This window comes from Anabrus simplex, chromosome 2 (genome assembly GCF_040414725.1).
Source record: "Anabrus simplex isolate iqAnaSimp1 chromosome 2, ASM4041472v1, whole genome shotgun sequence".
Classification (NCBI taxonomy): Eukaryota; Metazoa; Arthropoda; class Insecta; order Orthoptera; family Tettigoniidae; genus Anabrus; species Anabrus simplex.
The window spans coordinates 315,783,322-315,806,252 of record NC_090266.1 but is presented as its reverse complement, the minus strand read 5'-3'; the positions used below and the strand labels follow the sequence as shown (position 1 = coordinate 315,806,252).

At 42.7% G+C, this 22,931-nt stretch overlaps 1 protein-coding gene across 1 annotated transcript in view; it reads right to left on the bottom strand.

The window, feature by feature from the left end:
• LOC136864087 (facilitated trehalose transporter Tret1-2 homolog) overlaps nucleotides 1-22,931 on the bottom strand; it is a 462,248-nt gene that overhangs the window by 246,203 nt on the left and 193,114 nt on the right. Inside the window, exon 2 of the mRNA XM_067140645.2 lies at nucleotides 13,020-13,116. The gene's annotated coding sequence lies outside the window, so the exon portion shown is untranslated. The remainder of the gene's footprint in view (nucleotides 1-13,019; nucleotides 13,117-22,931) is intronic.

Below are 22,931 nucleotides of genomic sequence, written 5' to 3'. Positions count from 1 at the left end.
TATCCATTAACTACTGACTTAAGTCTCAACCCTTAAAATTGGTGATTAACAGTATCTGACAGTCGTTTGCTAATTGTGACAAACAACTTCTCTCTTACTTGTAACCTTTCTGAAAGGTCGTCTGCAATACATATTTTGAAAAATACCTAGTACGGGAAAGAATGTAATGTGATTATTATGCTTGGATTGTAGATTGTTGACAGTTTGATGCATGCTTAAGACGTGATCTTGTCTAGTTTGATCAACTGCTGTTTTTGGTTCTTCAATGCAAGGTTTAAAGTTCCGACACGGACACTAGCTTAAACTGACTACACTCAACCTCATGAAGACACTCTTCGTCATCCCAGAAGTCGTTTGTCTCGGTTTCGAGCAATTCACTCTAGTCGAATGCTGGGGTAGTATATACCAATGACGCGACTGGCCTCTTTCCAGTCCTAGCTGTGAATGGTTATTTACAAAAGCACACAGCCACTCTCATTCACGTACTGAATGTGAGACCACGACATCTCATGCCCTGTCCGGCTCCATGGCTAAATTGTTAGCGTGCTGGCCTTTGGTCACAGGGGTCCCGGGTTCGAATCCCGGCAGGGTCGAGAATTTTAACCATCATTGGCTGGCACGGGGGCTGGGTGTATGTGTCGTCTTCATCATCATTTCATCCTCCTCATGACGCGCAGGTCATCTATGGGCGTTAAATCAAACGACCTGCACCTGGCGAGCCGAACATGTCCGCGGACTCTCCCAGCACTAAAAGCCATACGCCATTTCAGTTCATTTCATCTCATGCCCTCAGCAATGCGTAATCTTTGCTGTCGTAGAGTCTGCACTTCCTTAAATCTAGGTTCGGGCTGAGGGTGTAGCAATCAAGGTACGCTGGAATTGCAACGAGTTATACCAATCCGTTCTTATTTCTGATGTATAACAAACGTTGGTCAGCTCTAGTTCTTTTGCAATTCCTTTTCTGGAGTACGAGCCTCCATAGCTCAGGCGACATTGCGCCGGCTTCTCACCACTGGATACCGTGGTTCAAATCCCGGTCACTCCATATCAGATTTGTGCTGGACAAAGCGGAGGCGGGATAGGTTTTTCTCCGGGTACTCCGGTTTTCCCTGTCATCTTTCATTTCAGCAACACTCTCCATTAACATTTCATCTGTCAGCCATTTATCATTGCCCCAGAGGAGTGCGAAAGGCTCTGGCAGCCGGCACATTTCCTATCCTTCCCGCTAGATGGGGGCTTCATTCATTCCATTCCTCACCCGGTCGAATGACTGGAAACAGGTTGTCGATTTTCATTCATTCATTCATTCATTTTCATTTTCTGGAGTGCGAGTGGAAGGTTCTGAGGAAGCACATTCCAGATTTCTGTATTTCAATTTGGACTTCACTCACAATAGAAGGATGCTGTAGCACACTCAGGGTGTCGGTGCGACGTAAAGCCACTAGCAAAAAAGGAGCTCCTAGACCAGACGAGCTGGGAATTGAATAATCGAATAAGAGAACTTGTGGTAAAATAATTTGTTAATGTCCTCCAGCACAATGAATGCTAAACCAACCAAGCTGGCTGTGCGGTGAAGGTCGTGGAACTCTTAAGTTTGTATTAGGGAGATTCTGGGCTTGAGCCCCACCATCGATAGCTCTGGAGATGGTTTCCCGTGGTTTCCTATTTTCACACCAGGTGAATTCTGGGGACGTAGGTTACCTTAACTGATGCAGCGGTTACTTCCTTTCTAGCCTCAGCCTTTTCCAAGGCAGTGAGACTTTAAACCACAAGTTCTTCGAATGCCGTTAGTGTACGTAAAATTATTATTATTATTATTATTATTATTATTATTATTATTATTATTATTATTATTATTATTATTATTATTATTATTATTCCTCGCCTTTTCTCAGTTAGTTGGGGTCGGCACTGGATATAGATTTTGTCAAGTTTTACAGTCGGATGTCCTTCTTGACGCCAATCCTATGTGGCGGAATATATTCATTATTGCGTGTTTATCTGGATGTTGCAAGTGTTTCTGTTTTCTTGCTTTTTTAGTATTTGTTGTCTCACCGACATAGATAGGTTTTATGGCTACGGTGAGATAGGAAAGGGCTAGAACTGGGAAGGTAGTGACCCAGCCTATGACTGGTGTGAAAATAGGAAACCACGCGAAATCATCTTCAATATCTCCAGAATGCAAGCCAACAGCTACGTAACCCAAACCGCATAGCCAACTAGCTTGGTGGTTGGTAGTGTGATGCCTTGCGTGTAGGCTATATGAAATGATATAATTGTTATTATTATTATTATTGTTATTATTATTATTATTATTATTATTATTATTATTATTATTATTATTATTATTATTATTATTATTATTATTATTAAAATACTTCGCAATTGGAAAATATCCCGATGGCAATGGTCACTTACAGTAGTGTGATAATAAAGCAAATTTAAAACATAATTACCCAACAACAACAACAACAACAACAACAACAAAAGTACAACAAGCAATTCCATGGAAATAAAATATTACAAGAAATACTACTAGTTTAACATTCCAAATCTAGCATCATCATATACAAATTCACACACAACTTAAGTATTTCCAATGCTAACACTACCGCTTACAATACTATAGGTTGTGTACTGAGAAAGATAAAAATATCCAGTCCCCGAACCAGAGGAATTAACCAGACACAGCTAATATTCTTGGCCCGAGTGGAATCGAACCCGGGACCTCTGAACTGAAGGCTGTTGTTCTGACTATTCAGCCAAGAAATCAGATATTATTATTATTATTATTATTATTATTATTATTATTATTATTATTATTATTATTATTATTATTATTATTATTATTATTATTATTATCCACCAAGGAGGAAAGGGCAGTCTTGAATAGGAATCCAACTTTCATTAATATGAGAAAATTATATTGTTAATCAGTACGAACTAGTAAGGAGAATCAAGCCATGTTAAAGAAACCATTTCATTTGAGTTGACTAAAACTTAACCATCGCGTTCAACGGAGGCATAAAAATGGTTATATTGTTTTCACAGGCCGGAATACGACACGTGACATTTTCTGAGTCAACCCCTTTTATGTCGCGTGGAAGAGAAGTACTTCTGAGAAAGTATGTTTCACGTAGAATTTTTTTGCAGCTTCAGTAGAGCTGAGAAGATACTTTTCTATTTTACTTTTTTTTACAACTGGCTTTACGTTTATTTGCTTTACGTCCCACCGACACAGGCAGGTCTTATAGCGACGATGAGACACGAAAGGCCTAGGAGTGGGAAAGAAGCGGCCGTGGCCTTAAGGTACAGCCCCGGCATTTGCCTGGTGTGAACATGGTAAACGATGGAAAACCATCTTCAGGGCTGCCGACAGTGGGGTTTGAACCCACTATCTCCCGAATACTGGATATTGGCCGCACTTAAGCGACTGCAGATATCGAGCTCGGACTTAACAAATTTAATAAATATTTAATTTAACTGAAGAACTTCACAGTTATAAAGAACATCATACCTATCCGTCGGAACGTATATATCGTGTGTGTTAAGTGCTTGTTGTCGTATACAGGCAGAATGCATACGAGCAAATTTTACACTTGACTATCCCATTTCGAGAGTGGTCCAGCAAGAGGTAATTCAAGTGTTTGTACTGTACTTGGAGGATTATCAATCATTGTGGGTTTATAACAGTCCAAACAAGTGATGCTTAAGTACTCTTCAGTCTAACACGTATATTTCTCCTTATCAAACTCTACCAACAGTGGGATTGCCAGGTGTAAAGAGTACAGGGCAAACAAGGGGATCGTCATTTACATTAATATACAGTATTGCTGTTACCGAGGGAAACTAGTCAGGAAGTTTTTTTTTTTTGCTAGTGGTCTAACGTCGCAATAACACATCACTGGTTTTCGGCGATGGAACGAAGGGAAAGGGCTAAGATTAGGAAGGTAGCAGCCGTGGCCTTAATTAAGGTACAGCCCTAGCATTTGCCTGGTGTGAAAATGGGAAACGACGCAAAGCCATCTTCAGGGCTGCCGACAGTGGGATTTGAACCCACCATCTCCCGAATGTAAGGTCACAGCTACGCGACCCTAACCGCACGGCCAAATCAGTCGCTACTGAAAGAAGTCTCATCAGAGAACATCGCATGTTCACAATTACGGCAAAGGCCCACCAATCGTCCATCTGTTCATCGGAGAGACACACTTTGGCGGTAGGTTTTCTGCAATGGAGTTCGGCTTCTTTTATTAGTTTACGGACCGTGTATGGACATCCAGAATAATTGGTCGCCTGCGTGAGCTCCGCCGAGTTTAAGGACGGGTTCTCCTGTGAAGTTTCAATTAACCTGATGTCTTCTTCGTTCGGAGAAACCCACTTAAAACCAGCCCTTGGTAGACGTGCAATGCCCCTTGACACCCGCCGTGTCTGAACAGTCCTAGACGAAATGCTACACCGAATCGCCGTCCGACGAATGCTAAAATTGCCGTTTTGGACGAGAGCCAGTATTTGCCCTCTTGACGTCTGTGAATAATGTGCCATATAAGAATGGAAGGAAACATTTAGCATCGATGTCAGCTCGGTCAAACTTGGTGTGTGCGTTGCCTGACGTTATCACGGTGTATTCATTCGAAAACTAAAATTGTTCACGCCGCGGTTCGATCATCAGCTGTTATACTGTAGTAGGCACGAATTTTGTAGTCTACAGCTGATCCACTGCACTACGTTGAAGCGTGCTATGTGCCTTTAATTTCATTATGCATGTCACGAGGAGGAGATGCTGGGCAGAGGGGAGAAGGGAGAGAGAGCGACGGATACAACACTATGCGCCGTGTTGCAAAACGCATCGGGCTGACTGTACAAAGCCAAACATAATCATAGTGGTCCTTCTTAGATTTCACGACTCCAGAGATGCGACTATTTTTTATTATTCATTTATACATGCAGCTCACCTCCATTGCAGGTGTGCCTTGATGACGGCAGGGTATTTTTCCGGATCCATGGCCAAGTGCTTGTTGAGGTGGCCTTTGCTCCAAGAGGTCCCTGGTTGGATTCCTGGCCGAGCCGGGAATTTTTTACCTTAATTGGTTAATTCCAGTGGCTCGGGGACTGGGTGTATGTGTAATCTTCTTCATTAGAATTCCATTATAGGTAGTGCCCCATAGTAAGAGACGCTCAAGTCTTCCATACGGCAGGGTCGTGCGCACAGCTTGCGATCGGGAAATAGTGGGTTCGAACTCCACTGTCGGCAGCGCTGAAGATGGTTTTCCGCGGTTTCCCATTTTCACACCGGGCAAATGCTGGGGCTGTACCTTAATTTTTTCTATTTGCTTTACGTCGCACCGACACAGATAGGTCTTACAGCGACGATGGGTTAGGAAGGGCCTAGAAATGGGAAGGAAGCGGCCGTGGCCTTACTTACGGTTAAGCATTTGCATTTACCTGGTGTGAAAATGGGAAACCACGGAAAACCATCTTCAGGGCTGCCGACAGTGGGATTCAAACCCACTATCTCCCGGGTGCAAGGTCACAGCTGCGCGCCCCTAACCGCACGGCCAACTCGCCAGGTGTACCTTAATTAAGGCCACGGCCGCTTCTGTCCCACTCCTAGGCCTTTCCTGCCCCATGGTCGTCATAAGACCTATCTGTGTCGGTGTGACGTTAAAGCAAATAAACTTCTATACGGCGTCAGCTTGTAAGACTTGTACCAGGCCTCACGCCATTATTGTTGTGAGTAGTGGTTTTATGGGACGATCAAACGAGATAAAGGGATGTCAATTTTGGAGATTTTAGTGTATATCAGGGCGTATGGAGTTCTGCATTGTGGCATTTGTATTTATTTCATAGTGCATTACACCTGCCGTAACTGGAAACAACCCCTGCTCAAATTTACTCCTTTTTAAATCCTAGTAGTTTAAACATTTGACAACTAGTAAAAATCAGACAGCCAAGTACTCGTACGGTTTACCAAAAAGACCCAGACCACGGTCCAGAAATCATCTGCGACTCTTTAGTCCCCTTTGGTCAACTAAGCGAGGAGGCCCAAGAGGCTGGATGTACAGAAGAAGTTTATCCGAGAAAGTGTTCGAAACAAAAATGAAGGACGGTGTCCTCAACGTGCTGTTGATATCCTCGGATTCGCTTCTCTCTTTTCTCAGCAAGATGCCGGAAACGAAAGCCACGCTGTTTGACAAGGAGGTCCTGGATATACTTTGGGCACCAGAATTTTGTTCTGTAGTACACGACAGCGCAATTGTATGAAAGAGGCTGAAGAGTCCCGATGATAGTTTTCTGTTATTATTCCCTAGTGTTCTGTTAAACCGTTCTTTCCATTATTACAATAGCTTTACTAAAGCCAAAAACTACAGCTGTTCTTTTGCAAATGTCAGGGAGACAATGATATTCTTTCTTTACCAAGAATAAGCGTGGTTAGGCTTGCTGTTCATCGGCTGTGTGGTGCGGGAATAACGTGTTTGCTATTTGTGTGTTTCTAAGTGTAGGGGACACTAATAGTTTTTTCATGCTATGGCTAAGACACCGACCTCCTGCGTTGTTCCAAGCGTTTTCTTGAAGCTTATGATCGGCACAAGTTTTAAAGTTGGAAAACTCGTAATTTAACCTCACTGTCTGTATTGTGGTTATAGTCACGGAACATCCAGTTTTATGTGGAATGCGAACCGCATGCACTAGGCGGAATTCGAACTATGGCCGCCTTGGTGAAAATCCACTGACGATGGGTCTCGGCTATCACCACGTTCTGTCGTGTTGTATCATGTATCGTATATTACGCCGATAAGGACAGTGAGGGAGGGCTATCGTGCTTTCACTAAGTCCTCTCCATTCTAAATGTAGCCAAGCTCCATCCCACAGCTCAGCACTCCATGTCTGTTGAATGTCTGATCTCATACCCACTAGGAAGCGGACCGCAAGTTAGGAATTGTACCCCATGACCTCTAATAATTGTATGAATCGAACACACGAGATGTGAATCTCTCCCTAACTTGTCATTCACGAGCCGAGTAAACAAACACATCCGCTGGTAACTGTAGTCGACTACGAAATTCTGTCGCGCGAGCTTGGCACTGAAACACATCAATTGAGGAGGATTTCTCATTCATTTCTATCTGAAACTGTATTTTATCTATAAGTGATAGAAATAATTCACAATATATATGGGATAAACCTTGGTCCAGCGAACAGCGTTATACGTAGAAAATCCAGGGCTCAAACTTAATTGCTTTTGTTCCTTGCCATTACGGACAGTGGATACTAAAATCATTGATCAAATTAACTCCAGGCGTTACCAAAACATGGTCAGCGCACGCCTTGGTACTTTATTGATCTAACCAGTGCGGTAAAAAATCTTCGCTGGGGATTGAGGAGTAAGCACACATAACAATTAGAGTTCTGATTGTTGAATTCATATCCTTAGAAGTCCTCCCCTGTGAACCATGTGACCTTGCCGCGGTGGGGAGGTTTGCGCGTCCCAGTGAAGCAGATAGCGGAGCCGCAGGTGCAACCATATCGGATGGGTATCTGTCGAGAGACCAGACTAACGAATGGTTCATCGATAGGGGGTAGCAGCCCTTCGGAAGTTACAAGGGCAGCAGTCTAGATGATTGACTAATATGGTCTTATAATAATACTCAACATGGCTTAGCTTTGTTGCTACTGCTGCACGGCTGAAAGCAACGGGAACATATAGCCGTAACTAACTCCCGAGGACATGCAGCTCTCTCTGTATGAATGATATACTGATGATGGCTTTCTACCGGGTAAAATATTCGGGAGGTAAAACGGTCCCCCATTCGGATCTCCGGGTGGGGACTACGCGATAGATAGATACTGATATTCTGCGAGTCGGAGTTTGGAACGTTAGAAGTTTGAATCGTTGTGGTAGGTTAGAGAATCTTAAAAGGGAGATGGATAGACTAAAGTTAGATGTAGTTGGTATAAGTGAAGTACGTTGGCAGGAAGAGCAGGATTTCTAGTCAGGCGACTACAGAATTATCAACACAAAATCGAATAGTGGAAATGCAGGAGTTGGTTTCATAATGAATAAGAATATAGGGCAGCGGGTAAGTTACTACGACCAGCATAGTGAAAGGATTATTGTTGTCAAGATAGACACCAAACCAATGCCCACTACAGTAGTGCAGGTCTATATGCCTATCAGTGCAGCGGATAATGAGGAAATCGAAAGAATATATGAAGAGAGAGAATATTTAATACAATATGTAAAAGGTGGCGAGAATCTAATTGTGATGGGAGACTGGAATGCAGTGGTAGGCCAAGGAAGATAAGGTAGTACAGTAGGAGAATTCGGACTGGGGCAAAGGAACGAAAGAGGAAGTCGGCTGGTTGAATTCTGCACCAATCACAATTTGGTCCTTGCTAATACTTGGTTCAAACACCACAGACGACGGCTGTACACATGGACGAGACCTGGAGACACTGGAAGGTATCAAATAGACTTCATTATGATTAGGCAGAGATTCAGAAACCAGGTGATGGATTGCAAAACTTTCCCAGGAGCAGATGTGGACTCTGATCAAAACTTGTTGGTCATGAAATGCCATCTGAAGTTGAAATTGAAGAAGGGAAGGAGTCCAGTGAAATGGGATCTAGACAAGTTGAAAGAAAATAGTGTGAAGGATTGTTTCGGGGAACATGTTGCACAAGGACTAAATGGAAAGGATGAAGGAAACACAGTAGAAGAATAATGGGCAGTCATGAACACTGAGGTCAGTAGGGCTGCTGAAGAGATGTTACGAAGAAAGGAAAGATCAACTAAGAATCAATGTATAACTTAAGAAACCTAGACCTGATCGATGAACGACGAAAATACAAGAATGCAAAAAATGAAGAAGGCAGAAAAGAATACAGGCGATTAAACAATGAAGTGGATAGGAATTGCAGGGCAGCTAGGGAAGAATGGCTGAAGGAGAAGTGCAAGGATGTTGCAAGTTGTATGGCCCTAGGAAAGGTAGATGCTGCATACAGGAAAATCAAGCAAACCTTTGGGGAAGAAAACTAGGTGTATGAATATTAAGAGCTCAGATGGAAAACCACTTCTAGGGAAAGAAGAAAAGGTAGAAAGATGGTAAGAACATATCGAACAGTTGTATCAAGGTAAGGACTAGATAATATGGTTCTGGAACAAGAAGAGGCTCTTCATGCTGATGAAATGGCTGACCTAATTTTGAGGTCAGAATTCGATAGAGCTTTGAGAGGCCTAAATAGGAGCAAATCAACTGAAATTGATGACATTCCCTCTGAATTACTGACTGCTTTAGGAGAAGCCAGCATGGCTAGGTTATTTCATTTAGTGTGCATGATGTATGAGGCAGGGGAAGTGCCATCCGATTTTCGGCAGAATGTTGTTATACCTATTCCAAAGAAAGTCGGTGCTGTCAAGTGTGAAAACTATCGCACCATTAGTTTAGTATCTAACGCCTGAAAAATTCTGACACGTATTATTTACAGAAAAATGGAAAGACAAGTTGAAACTGAGTTGGGAGAAGGAATGTAGGAACACGTGAAGCAATCCTGACTTTACGTCTGATCTTAGAGGATCGAATTAAGAAGGGCAAGTCCACATACATGGCGTTTGTAGATCTAGAAAAGGCATTTGATAACCTTGATTGGACCAAGCTATTTGAGACTCTGAAGGAGATCGGGATCATGTACTGAGAAAGAAGAATTATCTACAATCTATATAAAAATCTGTCTGCAGTGATAAGAAACGATGGCTATGAAAAAGACGCAGCAATCTAGAAAGGGGTGAGGCAAGTCTGTAGTTTGTTCCCCCTTCTCTTCAATATTTATATAGAACAGGCAGTAAAGGAAATCAAAGAAGAATTTGGAAAGGGAATCACGATCCAAGGAAAGGAAATCAAAACTCTGAGATTTGCTGATGATATTGTTATTTTATAGCCGGCCTCGCGGTGTAGGGGTAGCGTGCTCGCCTCTTACCCGGAGGCCTCGGGTTCGTTTCCCGGCCAGGTCAGGGATTTTTACCTGCATCTGACGGCTGGTTCGAGGTCCACTCAGCCTACGTGATTACAATTGAGGAGCTATCTGACGGTGAGAAAGCGGCCCCAGTCTAGAAAGCCAAGAATAACGGCCGAGAGGATCCGTCGTGCTGACCGTACGGCATCTCGTAATCTGCAGGACTTCGGGCTGAGCAGCGGTCGCTTGTTAAGCCTTGGTCCTTCGGGGCTGTTGCGCCATGGGGTTTGGTTTTTATTGTTATTTTATCTGATACTGCAGAAGATATGGAGAAGTTGCTAAATGGTATGGACGGAGTCTTGGGTGAGGAGTATAAGATGAAATTAAATAAGTCCAAAACAAAAGTAATGGAGTGCAGTCGAACGAAGTCAGGTGATGTAGGAAATATTAGATTAGGAAATGAAGTCTTAAGGGAAGTGGATAAATATTGTTACTTGGATAGGAAAATAACTAACGATGGCAGAAGTAAGGCCATAAAATGGTACTATGCTATTTGTTTTACGTCGCACCGACACAGATATGTCTTATTGCGACGAAGGGATAGGAAAGGCCTAGGAGTGGGAATGAATCGGCCGTGGCCTTAATTAATGTAAAGCCCCAGAATTTGCCTGGTGTGAAAATGGGAAACCACGGAAAACAATTTTCAGGGCTGCCGACAGTGGGGTTCGAACCCACTATCTCCCGGATGCAAGCTCACAACCGCGCGCCCCTAACCACACGACTAACTCGCCCGGTGACATAAAATGCAGGCTAGCACAAGCAAAGAAGGCCTCTCTTAAGGAAAAAAAATGCTCACTTCGAACATTGATACAGGAATTAGAAGAATATTTTTGAAGGTTTTCGTGTGGAGCGTAGCGTTGTATGGAAGTGAAACATGGACGACAACTCGGTCAGAAATAAAGATAATAGAAGCTTTTGAAATGTGGTGTTACAGAAGAATGCTGAAGGTGAGATGGATAGATCGAATCACGAATGAAGAGATACTGAATCGAATTGGTGAGAGGAGATCGTTGGGGCTAAATTTGACGAGAAGAAGAGATAGAATGATAGAGCACATCTTAAGACACCCAGGACCTGTGCAGTTGGTTTTTGAGGGAAGTGTAGGGGGTTAGGACGGTAGGGGTAGACCAAGGTATGAATATGACAAGCAGATTAGAACAGATATAGGATGCAGCAGTTGTGTATAAGTGAAAAGATTAGCACAGGATAGGGTGGCATGGTGGGCTGCATCAAACCAGTCTATGGACTGATGACTCAAACAACAACATCCTTTGAAGTAAAGAACACGTGAACTACGCCCAGGATCAACATCGAGCGTGTGTAAATAGTCCATCATACTCCACGTAATATTTTTGTTAATTATGAATTATCCACAATTCTTTTATACATGATGTAACAGTGAGGTACGACTAAACTTCCAGGACACGTTCCTAACACATGGAAGAAGAAAATACGTTATATGGACACGGGGTCCGGAAATGCTTTATTTTCATGTTAGAACTCATTCTACCGGGCGAGTTGGCCGTGCCGTTAGAGGCGCGCGGCTGTGAGCTTGCATCCGGGAGACAGTGGGTTCGAATCCCATTGTCGGCAGCCCTGAAGATGGTTTTCCGTGGTTTCCTATTTTCACACCAGGCAAAGGCTGGGACTGTACCTTAATTAAGGCCACGGCCGCTTCTTCCAACTCCTAGGCCTTTCCTATCCTTTCGTCGCCATAAGACCTATCTGTGTCGGAGCGACGTAAAACCACTAGCAAATACAAAAAACTCATTCTCTACAACTCTACACGGTACATCAATTATCCCACACTTGGACATTGAACCCTGGATACGCTGGTATCCCTGCGACAGCGGGTTGATGCATTTAACAATGCTACCGGAGGGCATTTTGAACATTTAATGTAAGGAAGAGTTTCTTGTGGTATGCTGGAACGTTTTGTTCCTGTGTATTGTAGAGGGTGATCCAGAAGTCCGTTAATATTTGACGAGGTAATACTTCACGGAATGTTGGAGGTAGAGACGTAATAGTTGACACGCATGATTGGCAGAACATGGGGTTTTATCGACACCAAAATAAAGTACACAAAATGACCAACAGATGGCGCTTTACAGCAACACGTCCGGTACATATAGCCACACATGCTTGACATGACATGGGTTTTTATTGACACCAACAACGAGTGCACAAACAGACCAACAGGTGGCGCTGGACAGCAACACGTCAGTAATACCGTATGAGACTCGTGTATAGTATAAAAGGAGCTGTCGTAAGATACATCAGATGCTCCTGCAATCGCGGCATGTTGACGTTACCAGAAATGGCACTGTTAATGAAGCTTTATTTTGGTGTCAATAAAACTCCATGTCATGCCAGTCATACGTGTCAATTATTACCCCTCTATCTCCAATATTCTGTGAAGTATTGTCTCGTCAAATGTTAACGGGCTTTTGGGGTCACTCTGTACTATGTAGAGTTGTAGAAAATGAGTTGTAACATGGAAAATGAAATGTCGTATGGCTTTCAGTGCCGGGATATCCCAGGACGGGTTCGGCTTGCCAGGTGCAGGTCTTTCTATCTGACTCCCGTAGGCGACCTGCGCGTCGTGATGAGGATGAAATGATGATGAAGACAACACATACACCTAGCTCCCATGCCATTGAAATTAACCAATTAAGGTTAAAATCCCCGACCCGGCCGGGAACCAAACCCGGGACCCTCTGAACCGAAGGCCAGGACGCTGACCGTTCAGCCAACGAGTCGGACTGTAACATGGAAATAAACCGTTACCGAACCCATGTCCACATAACATATTTTCTTCTTTGGCATGTGAGGAATGTGTCCTGAAAGTTTGGCAGGATATTATGTTACACCTTTATATCACTTTAGAAGGCTTTTCTCTTAAATTGTAAGTGAAATTCACACGGCTGCATATCGTACATCAACTTAATGTATTATTCCGTCAAATGAATACACACACTGTACATGAGGTGATGGGTCTGACCACTGACCTATGTTATTGATGAGTTTCTGAAGTTGGACACTTCTCCGAAGACGACTCGTCACCTGGTACTGGCCTGGACACTCGCTCGCAGGACACACAGCCAACTGCACACCAACAAAAGTGGGAAACATATTAAACGTATTTTTCATTTCCAAAATGTTATCATACACATATTTTACTGAAAACTCCTTTTTTTGTTTTTTACAATTTACTATACGTCGCACCGACACAGATAAGTCTTATGGCGACGAAGGGATACGAAAGGCCTAGGAATGGGAAGGAATTGGCCGTATCCTTAATTAAGGAAGGTGTGAAAATGGGAAGCCATGGAAAACCATCTTCAGGGCAGCCGACAGTCGGGTTCGAGCCCACTATCTCCCGGATGCCAGCTCACAGCTGTGCGCCCCTAACCGCACAGCCATCTCGCCCGGTGGAGAAGATAGCTACATTAGTTATTTGCTACATGGTTGACGATTTTTATCTCCCACTTGTACTGTAAGTTCCAAATAGGTCTGCACTGAAAACATATGCTATCCTCCTGAGGCCTGGGGTCCTTTTAAAAGGACAATCTAAGAATGGAGTATTACACAAAAAATATATATTTCTTCTTTCTTAATCCGTCCCCCCCCCCCTCCCCAGGGTTAGTCTTTCCCTCGGACTCGGCGAGGTATCCCACTTCTACTGCCTCAAGGGCAGTGTCCTGGAGCGTGAGACTTCAGGTCGGGGATACAACTGGGAAGGAGGAGTAGCACCTCACCCAGGCGGCCTCTCCTGCTACGCTGAACAGGGGCCTTGTGGGTAGATGCGAAGTATGGAAGGGATACGCAAGGAAGAGGGAAGGAAGCGGCCGTGGCCTTAAGTTACGTAGATAACATCCCGGCATTTGACTGGAGGAGAAGTGGGAAACCATGGAAAACCACTTCGAGGATGGCTGAGGAGGGAATCGAACCTCCCTCTACTCAGTTGACCTCCCGAGGCTGAGTGGACCCCGTTCCAGACCTCATACCCTTTTCAAATTTTGTGGCAGAGCCGGGAATCGAACCCGAACCTCCGGGGGTGGCAGCTAATCACACTAACCACTACACCACAGAGGCGGACAAAACATATTAAAAATTGAGCTTTTGTTTGTGTTTCAATTTTTTGGAAATTACTTTACCCTGGTGTGGTATGCTTCTTGCTTCACTGTCTCCCACGAAGATACTATTAAAGAAGTACACACTTCTATGAGATTTGACCAAAAGAGAAATGTTCTGGTCTCAGGAGGCTATAATAATACGTTGAAAGCATTACGTCAGTGAACATTCATTAAATATTCAGTTAGAAGCAGTGTAAAGGAACAGCGACATGTCCAAGACGAGAGACTCGCCATAGCTGAGAAGATCTGGTTATGGGCATCGGTTAATTTGGACTGATTTGACGCCATTTAGACTACCTGCGTGCCAATTTAGAAGTTCCGTGTTAGTTTATGAGATGGTAGAAAAACTACAGCTTTCCTGGGTGATCTACGGCTGAGGTTTAATTAAGGTTCAATACTTTTTGTCGGGTAAACATCAAATGTGTTGCCAGACATTTTTGACATCCCGACATCCTGCGACATTGAGCATCATATGCACTCCTTTCAGCGCTACAAAAAAATCCGGCTACATTTGCCGCGTTTGAACCCACGATCACCGGATCCAGAGTCCAACGATCTCCCACTGATCGTTAGAGTGAGCTAGTAACTGGGGATATCGTGGTCAACAAACAGTCCTGTGCAGGCCTACTCACGAAATGTGAGAATTAAGGTATGACAACCAGTATTACTATGGTGTCTGTTCTAGTGTGTTATAATAATAATAATAATAATAATAATAATAATAATAATAATAATAATAATAATAATAATAATAATAATAATAATAATAAGTCCGCCTCTGTGGTGTAGTGGTTAGCGTGATTAGCTGCCACCCCCGGAGGTCCGGGTTCGATTCCCGGCTCTGCCACGAAAATTTGAAAAGTGGTACGAGGGCTGGAACGGGGTCCACTCAGCCTCGGGAGGTCAACTGAGTAGAGGTGGGTTCGATTCCCACCTCAGCCATCCTCGAAGTGGTTTTCCGTGGTTTCGCACTTCTCCTCCAGGCGAATGCCAGGATGGTACCTATCTTAAGGCCACGGCCGCTTCCTTCCCTCTTCCTTGCCTATCCCTTCCAATCTTCCCATCCCTCCACAAGGCCCCTGTTCAGCATAGCAGGTGAGGCCGCCTGGGCGAGGTACTGGTCATACTCCCCAGTTGTATCCCCCGACCAAGAGTCTGAAGCTCCAGGACACTGCCCTTGAGGCGGTAGAGGTGGGATCCCTCGCTAAGTCCGAGGGAAAAACCGAACCTGGAGGGTAAATAGATGATGATAATAATAATAATAATAATAATAATAATAATAATACGCATTTGCTGGTGCGATGTATTGTTTACAGTGCACTATGTCTTCTGGTATGGGTTAGAATAAATTTGTTACTTTCATTGACCTGTCTCAGTCTCATGCTTGGCTTTTACAGTATTAAAGTGACGGAGGTATGAGCGATGCTAGTAATAGGCCTACCATTCCTTATGCAGCCAATCCTTGTTATGAATGTTGTGATAATTTCGCTCATAAGGTCGGTTGGTGCCTGCACATCAGTGGGCTTGGCAGACTGATATGTAATAGCATCTTCTGGCTCGGTGGGGAAAGCAACGGGGTACTATCTCACTCCTCACTTCCGTAGTATGCCTCTTCAGAGTCACCTAAGCTATCTATGACAGCTGTTGGCTGAGCTGTGGAGGATCAAACCAGCCTTCGGGCTGAATACCCAACACAACCTATAATAATAATAATAATAATAATAATAATAATAATAATAATAATAATAATAATAATAATAATAATAATAATAATAATAATAATAATAATGGTGATGATCGTATTCTAGCGAAAGGTACCGTCTCAGTATGTGCCTAGATCTGAAATGGAAAAAAACATGTTTCTTTTCGAATTCACAAGTCTTGCCTCACTGGTCAGTCTTCCAACGCGCGAACTTTTGCCGGGAAAACTGCAACTCGAGCCTCTTGCCACGTAAAAGTTGTTAAGTTATTGCTATTAAGTTCAGAAAGCGCTCATCCATAAGGGGCTACCTAGTCGAGGCGTTAAATACGTGCGCACTTCTCCACAGAGGGACGTGGTTTCGATTCCCCATCGTTGTTGTTGTTGTTGTTTGAGTCATCAGTCCATAGACTGGTTTGATGCAGCCTCCCATGCCACCCTATCCTGTGGTAACCTGTTCATTTCTACATAACTGTTGCATTCTGCATCTGCTCTAATCTGCTTGTCATACGGTATTCAAACCTTGGTTTACCCCTACCGTTCTTACCCCTATACTTCCCTCAGAAAACCAACTGCATAATTCCTAGGTACCTTAAGATGTGTCCAATAATCCTATCTCTTCTTCTTGTCAAATTTAGCCCCATCAGGAAGTAGGAAAAAACACAAACAACAAGATTTCCACTTCCGGCTGTGCACATGGCACTGAGGGTCACACGGCCTGCGTATAAAAATGTACCAGGAAAGTAACGGCAGAGGCAGCCCATCAAATGCAGAGGTTACGGATAGTGGAAGCCTTTACATCCCACACTCCAAAGGACTTCATGGCCTGAATGGAGATTATTTGCTTCCTCTCTTTTTGCGCTCATCCAAACTGATGCAATGCTCAGACGTGTAATAATGTGCTACAAACACGAAATAGTCTTACGTCAGGACACCGAAAGAAATTTCATAAACAGCAAATTCTTTTAGGGAGAAGATGGCCGACGGATACCAACAACGCAACATTCAGTAGAACGAAAGATGATGTAAGTACATCCTGATTAGTGAAGGTCGACAATAGAAAGTCTTCTATAGGCCTATCACGTTCTATAATTTGCAGGAGACCTTTCCTTTTCAGAGTCATCTGCTCCTATTTAGTAAACTTGATCATATTAATAATATTACTATGTCGCAATAGCGAACATGTCAGAAAGGGCATTCATCCGCAAAACAGGGCCAAATCAATATGTACGACACAGTTCGAAGCCGCGTCCGCATCGGGTTGTGACAAAAAGTGTCGGAAGAAGGAGACCAGTTTTACGTCCCGCTAACTCCTTTTACATTTCCGGAGATACCGAGGTGCCGAATAAGTTCTTGAGACTTGTGTACCGGACAGAGCCGCCCATCTGAACCACTCACATCATCATATTTCTACCTTGTAGAGTTCAGAGGCAAACCACCATTTTCCCGACACCAAAACTGAGGGGACTCGATCAGCGTCAAGTTTTGTATGCATCGTCCTGCGGTGTGGTATTTCGTAAAACAATATTATTGTCTTGCTCTTTAATATGCATTTGTTCAATACAGTAGACACTCTGACAATAAACTTGCCGTAGTTCTAGCATGTCGGAAAGGTGACAAGCATTCAGAGTAAATTGTTACGTCAAACTCATTCTGAAAACATAGGCGTGCACCCTTTTATTAGCAAGGAGTTTGTAGTTTTTGGTCTTTAAATCTACACTATTTATTACTACAACTACATAATACAAAGATCGATACCAGATGTTGTCTTGGTTAGAACCAAAGAATAATAGAATATAAAACTCGGAGAAAATATTGAATAAACAACACTAGTCAAGGAGTTTAATAGTTCATGAATCATCGTTTCCATAGGACTTATCTGTGTCGGTGCGACGTAAAGCAACTAGCAAAAAAAGTTCATGAATCACTGGCTGCCACATACTTCTCCCTCCCCAGTGACAACGTGGGTAAATCTATCTGGGAAGAGCACCACTGTACGACCAGAATGTGTAATCTGCTTGCTGGACTGATAGCTATCTCCAGAGTTCATGAATCACTGGCTGCCACAAGATGATATAACTTACATCGGTGAATTAATCAGCTAAGAAATCTCGGCTATGCTTGTACTCGGGGACTTGTATTTTCAGCCGATCACTTTTTGTGTGAGGAAGTGCACATCAAAGATTCTGCGAGGTTCACTCTCGATATTTTTTCTATTGGTTTTACGTTGACGTTTGGATAGCAAAGGGCTAGGACTGCGAAGGAAGGGACTGTGGCCTAGATAAGGTACGGACCTAGCATTCGCCTAGAGTGAAAATGGGAAACCACCTTAAACCATCTTCAGGGTTGTCAACAGTGGGATTCGAACCCACTACCTCCCGAATGCAAGCTCAGAGCTACGAGGCGCAAACCGTGTAGCGTAACAAACTTGTTCTAGCCCAACCTGGATACACAGTACACTGTAAACACTAGGTCCCACCTGCACAGGGACATATGAAACATACTTATGCAATGACGTGCATTCATGTACATAGGTACTGAAAAAGGAAAATTGTGGTAGTTCTGTGTAGGTGTAGCAGGTGGACTAATTAATGGAGAGATATTACGCAGTACTTTTTCCCTATGACAGTTCTCCATGTTGGCTACGTTTCAGTCTCTTGTCGACCAGGTTACACGAAGGCTAATGTTTGAAAAGGAAATCAACTATTTACGTAAGGACTCAGGTGCAGCGTCGCCCTTCAGCTATTGCAGACCATATTCACCTAATATAATCATCAATCAACGAGTTCAAACGAGAATCCAGACTCCACTTATTCACAACTTTTACTATTACTTCTCTCTCATTTCTAATGACAATCTCTATGGATATTTTAAGTGAGTCCCATGGAATCGGAGCTGGCATGTACGGTTAACGTAAAATAACAGGAAAGCAATCAGTTCGGAGAAATGATTTCATTCTCTCTGAAATTAATGTCGTACCCGTCACAACCTCTTGATATACCACTTGTTTTCTTGTTGAAGTAAGAGAATAGTGGGGCTTTATTCGTGAATTCTGGGAGGAATTAGAGTTTCCAAAAATGAAGACAATGATAGAAGTGGCTAGAAATATGACGGATATTGAGCACAAACAGCAAATAACAATGAGAATTCTTGACGAATTTCTGTCTATGCGTAAGGTTAGTCTCCTGTGAAATACAAGACTTCAACGTTTCCTGAAGTTAGTCTTTAGTCTCATTGATAACAAGGAGCATGAAAGTGATACTGCGAATGAAGTATGTAGATGTGCGAGCTGCCATATGCATAACGAGGAATAAGAGAGTTTAGCATTACTGTCTTAAAGAAAGACGTATTAGCAAACACGTACACGGAGGTGATGATTAAATACACGTACAGTCGAAATCGGTTATAACGACCCCAGATGGACCGCCAATCAAAGTCGTTATAGCCCAGAGGCGCTCATCTGGGCGCCCGATGAGGCTAGCGCAGTGCGGCCGGGCCGGCGTGACGTAAACGCGGACAGCTTACGTAGCAAACATACGTCACAGTGAAGCGAGAGAGCGAACGCACTTTGCAGGAAGGGAGCAGTGACGTTCGATTGTCTTTACAAAGCTCTCGTCCACTACTCAGGGAAATGCTGAATAGGGTACAATATTTAAGAAAAAACCTCGCTATAATGGCAAGAAAACCGACCTTTTCAAGATATCACTGTTTGATTTACACTGCGCTCGATGTAAACAGTCAGTTTTATTTTCTTATACATTCAAAGAAAACTAAAACGTTATAATATTTGTTTTACAATTTAAAAAAGGTACATGGTTTAAGCGTACAAACTGCGAATTACAATTCCTTGCATGGTAATGACAGTATTTCCTTTTTTTTTAAAAAGTAAAATTCCTGTTATTCACGAAGCAAAAAGTAATATATATAAATAACTCAACAAATTTACTGCTGGATTTTGCACAGTGTTGTGTTGTTTGAATTTCCGTGTTCACTGAATTTGAAAATAGTGTTTAAAACTTATCAGGCGTCCGATGAAAATAGCTAGCCTCTAAATGGCGAGGGAGTTTCATTTAGATGGGGGCATAGACATTTACTATCCAAGATTAAAGTACCACAGCAGTGTATATGTATCTACCAATTAGATGTACTAGTCATTGGACTGTTGGTGAGTTTATCAGGTAATTTAAATCTAAGCAGCAACAAGCTACAGCTTATCCACCTTAACTCTTAAGAGATGCTCCTAAAGCATTCATTGTAATGCATTACGTACATTACAAAAGTATTTGAGTTTGTAGGACTTTTTATTGTATCCGGTCAAAATACGTAAAGTGCAATGAACATGAATAACTTATTTCTTACAGCGTAAATAGAAAATGAACGCGGATTTCTGTCCTTCATTCATTATTTTCTGCCTCCATTTGAAACTCGTGTATCGCCGCGGTGATCGAGAGTGACTGGGAGAACTTGGCTCAACCTTCACGGCTTGTGACGTAACCACGTCACTGTGCCTGCTTAACATGCTCATCGCCTGCCTGCTCGCCCGCTTGCAGTGCTGGGCGCCCGCGCGTCGAAATGCCCAACGTGAGCACCTCTGTTCTAGCTGATAGTCGCACAAACCGGATTTTTGTTGCCAAAAATGTCATATCAGTAAGTTTTAATCTCCACACTTACATAGTTAATTAAAAGAGTTAAGTTAACATTTCAAAAACGTAACTGATATAAGTAGAAATAGAAATATACTTATTTAAAGTTAATTACAAGTAGGACCAGAGGTCCCTTTGGCTGTAACTAACTGCCACTTTAACTTAAATGTATCACCTAACATACAAAATCTAATGAAAGAATACATAAAAAGCGTAAGATACGTATTTTAAGTAGATATCTATGCCTTCACGGTTTTCGTCGGCGGAAGCTCAGGAAATGTTCTATCACTTTCAATCAAATAGTCTACTTGAACCATCTACATGAATGTATAACATAAGTTATTTTTAAGAAACAAATCCCGCACTTTCTTGTAGACGAGCGACGTGGGTTCATCCGCCCAGACCTTGATAGAATGTGTAAATGTGGGTGGTGGGGATTCCTTTCATAAGACCTGGGGTGACGCTACCCTGATCATGAAGCCTGATGGTGCAATCCTCTAATTCCATAACCGATGGACCAATCTTCTTGACATTTATTCTAAAAATTCCACTAAAATTACAATTCGCAATGGTGATGTTTTTATATTTTTCCCATACTTACAACGGGCGTAATTAATTTATTTCTGGCATGTAACTGGGCGCGCTTTCTTAGGATATGGCCTTCGCACGTGCCGCAAATCCGCCAGTACGGACTCCAACTTTCCCCAGGCTTAATTGCATTCAAATTCACCCTGTGGATTCTGTCTTCATTTAATGTTTATTAATAATTTCAGTCCTTCATTCCTGGATTAACCATGTTGCCAAAATATCTCGTTGAGAAGGTTTTTCCTAAATTGTTAAATTAGTCAGTACTCGAAATCAGCCGAAGCGTTCCGGCATTTCACGAGTGGGTGCCTCGCTCGCCGCGGTGAGTTCTGTTCCCACGGAGGGAGAGAGACTCTCGAAATACAACATGGCTACTCTCAAAAAAGTTATTTGTAGCTGAAATAAATACCTGCAATTATTTATCATCGTAGAATTATGGGTTCAATATGCCCCAATTTGTCTTCTTGAATTCCAGCTTTATCTTCATATTGTGATCTTTCCTACTTTTAAAGACACCACTCAAACTTATTCGTCTACTGATGTCATTCCAAGCCATCTCTCCACTGACAGCTCGGAACATACCACTTAGTCGAGCAGCTCGTCTCCTTTCTCCCAAGTCTTCCCAGCCCAAACTTCGCAACAATCTGTAACACTACTATTTTGTCGGAAATCACCCAGAACAAATCAAGGTGCTTTTCTTTGGATTTTTTCCAGTTCTTGAATCAAGTAATCCTGGTAAGGGTCCCATTCGCTGCAACCATACCCTAGTCGGGCCCTTACCGGAGACTTATATGCCGTCTCCTTTTCATCCTTACTTCAACCACTAAATACCCTCATAACCATGTGCAGAGATCTGTACCCTTTATTTACAATCATATTTATGTGATTACCCCAATAAAGATCTTTCCTGATATTAACACCTAGATACTTAAAATGATTTCCTAAAGGAACTTTCACACAGTAATTAAAACTGAGAGAACTTTTCCTATTTGTGAAACTCACAACCTGACTTTTAACCCAGTTTATAATCATACATTATCGAGGTCATTTTGCAGTTGCTCACAATCTTGTAACTTATTTATTACTCTGTATAGAATAACATCATCTGCAAACAGCCTTATCTCTGATTCCATTTCTTTATACATATCATTGATATATATCAGAAAAAATAAAGGTCGAATAATACTGCCTTGAGGAATTCCCCTCTTAATTATTACAGGGACAGATAAAGCTTCGCCTACTGTAATTCTCTGAGTTCTATTTTCTGAGTTCTGTTTTCTAGAAATATAGCTACCCATTCAGTTACTGTTTTGTCTAGTCCAACTGCACTCATTTTTGAAAGTAGTCCCCCATGATCTAATATATCAAATGCCTTAGATAGGTCAATGGCGATACAGTCCATTTGACCTCCTGAATCCAGGATATCTGTTATATCTTGCTGGAATCTTACAAGTTGAGCTTCGGTGGAATAACCTTTCCTAAACCCAAACTGCCTTCTATCAAACCAGTTATTACTTTCGCGAACATGTCTAATATAATCATGTTATGTCCGCCTCCATGGCTAAATGGTTAGTGCGCTGGCCTTTGGTCACAGGAGTCCCGGGTTCGATTCCCGGCGGGGTCGGGAATTTTAACCATAACTGGTTAATTTCGCTGACACGGGGGCTGGGTGTATGTGTCGTCCTCATCATCATTTCATCCTCATCACGACGCACAGGTCGCCTACGAGCGTCAAATTGAAAGACCTGCACCTGGCGAGCCGAACTTGTCGTAGGACACTCCCGGCGCTAAAAGCCATACGCCATTTCATTTTTATAATCATGTTATTATTATTATTATTATTATTATTTCGTGTGA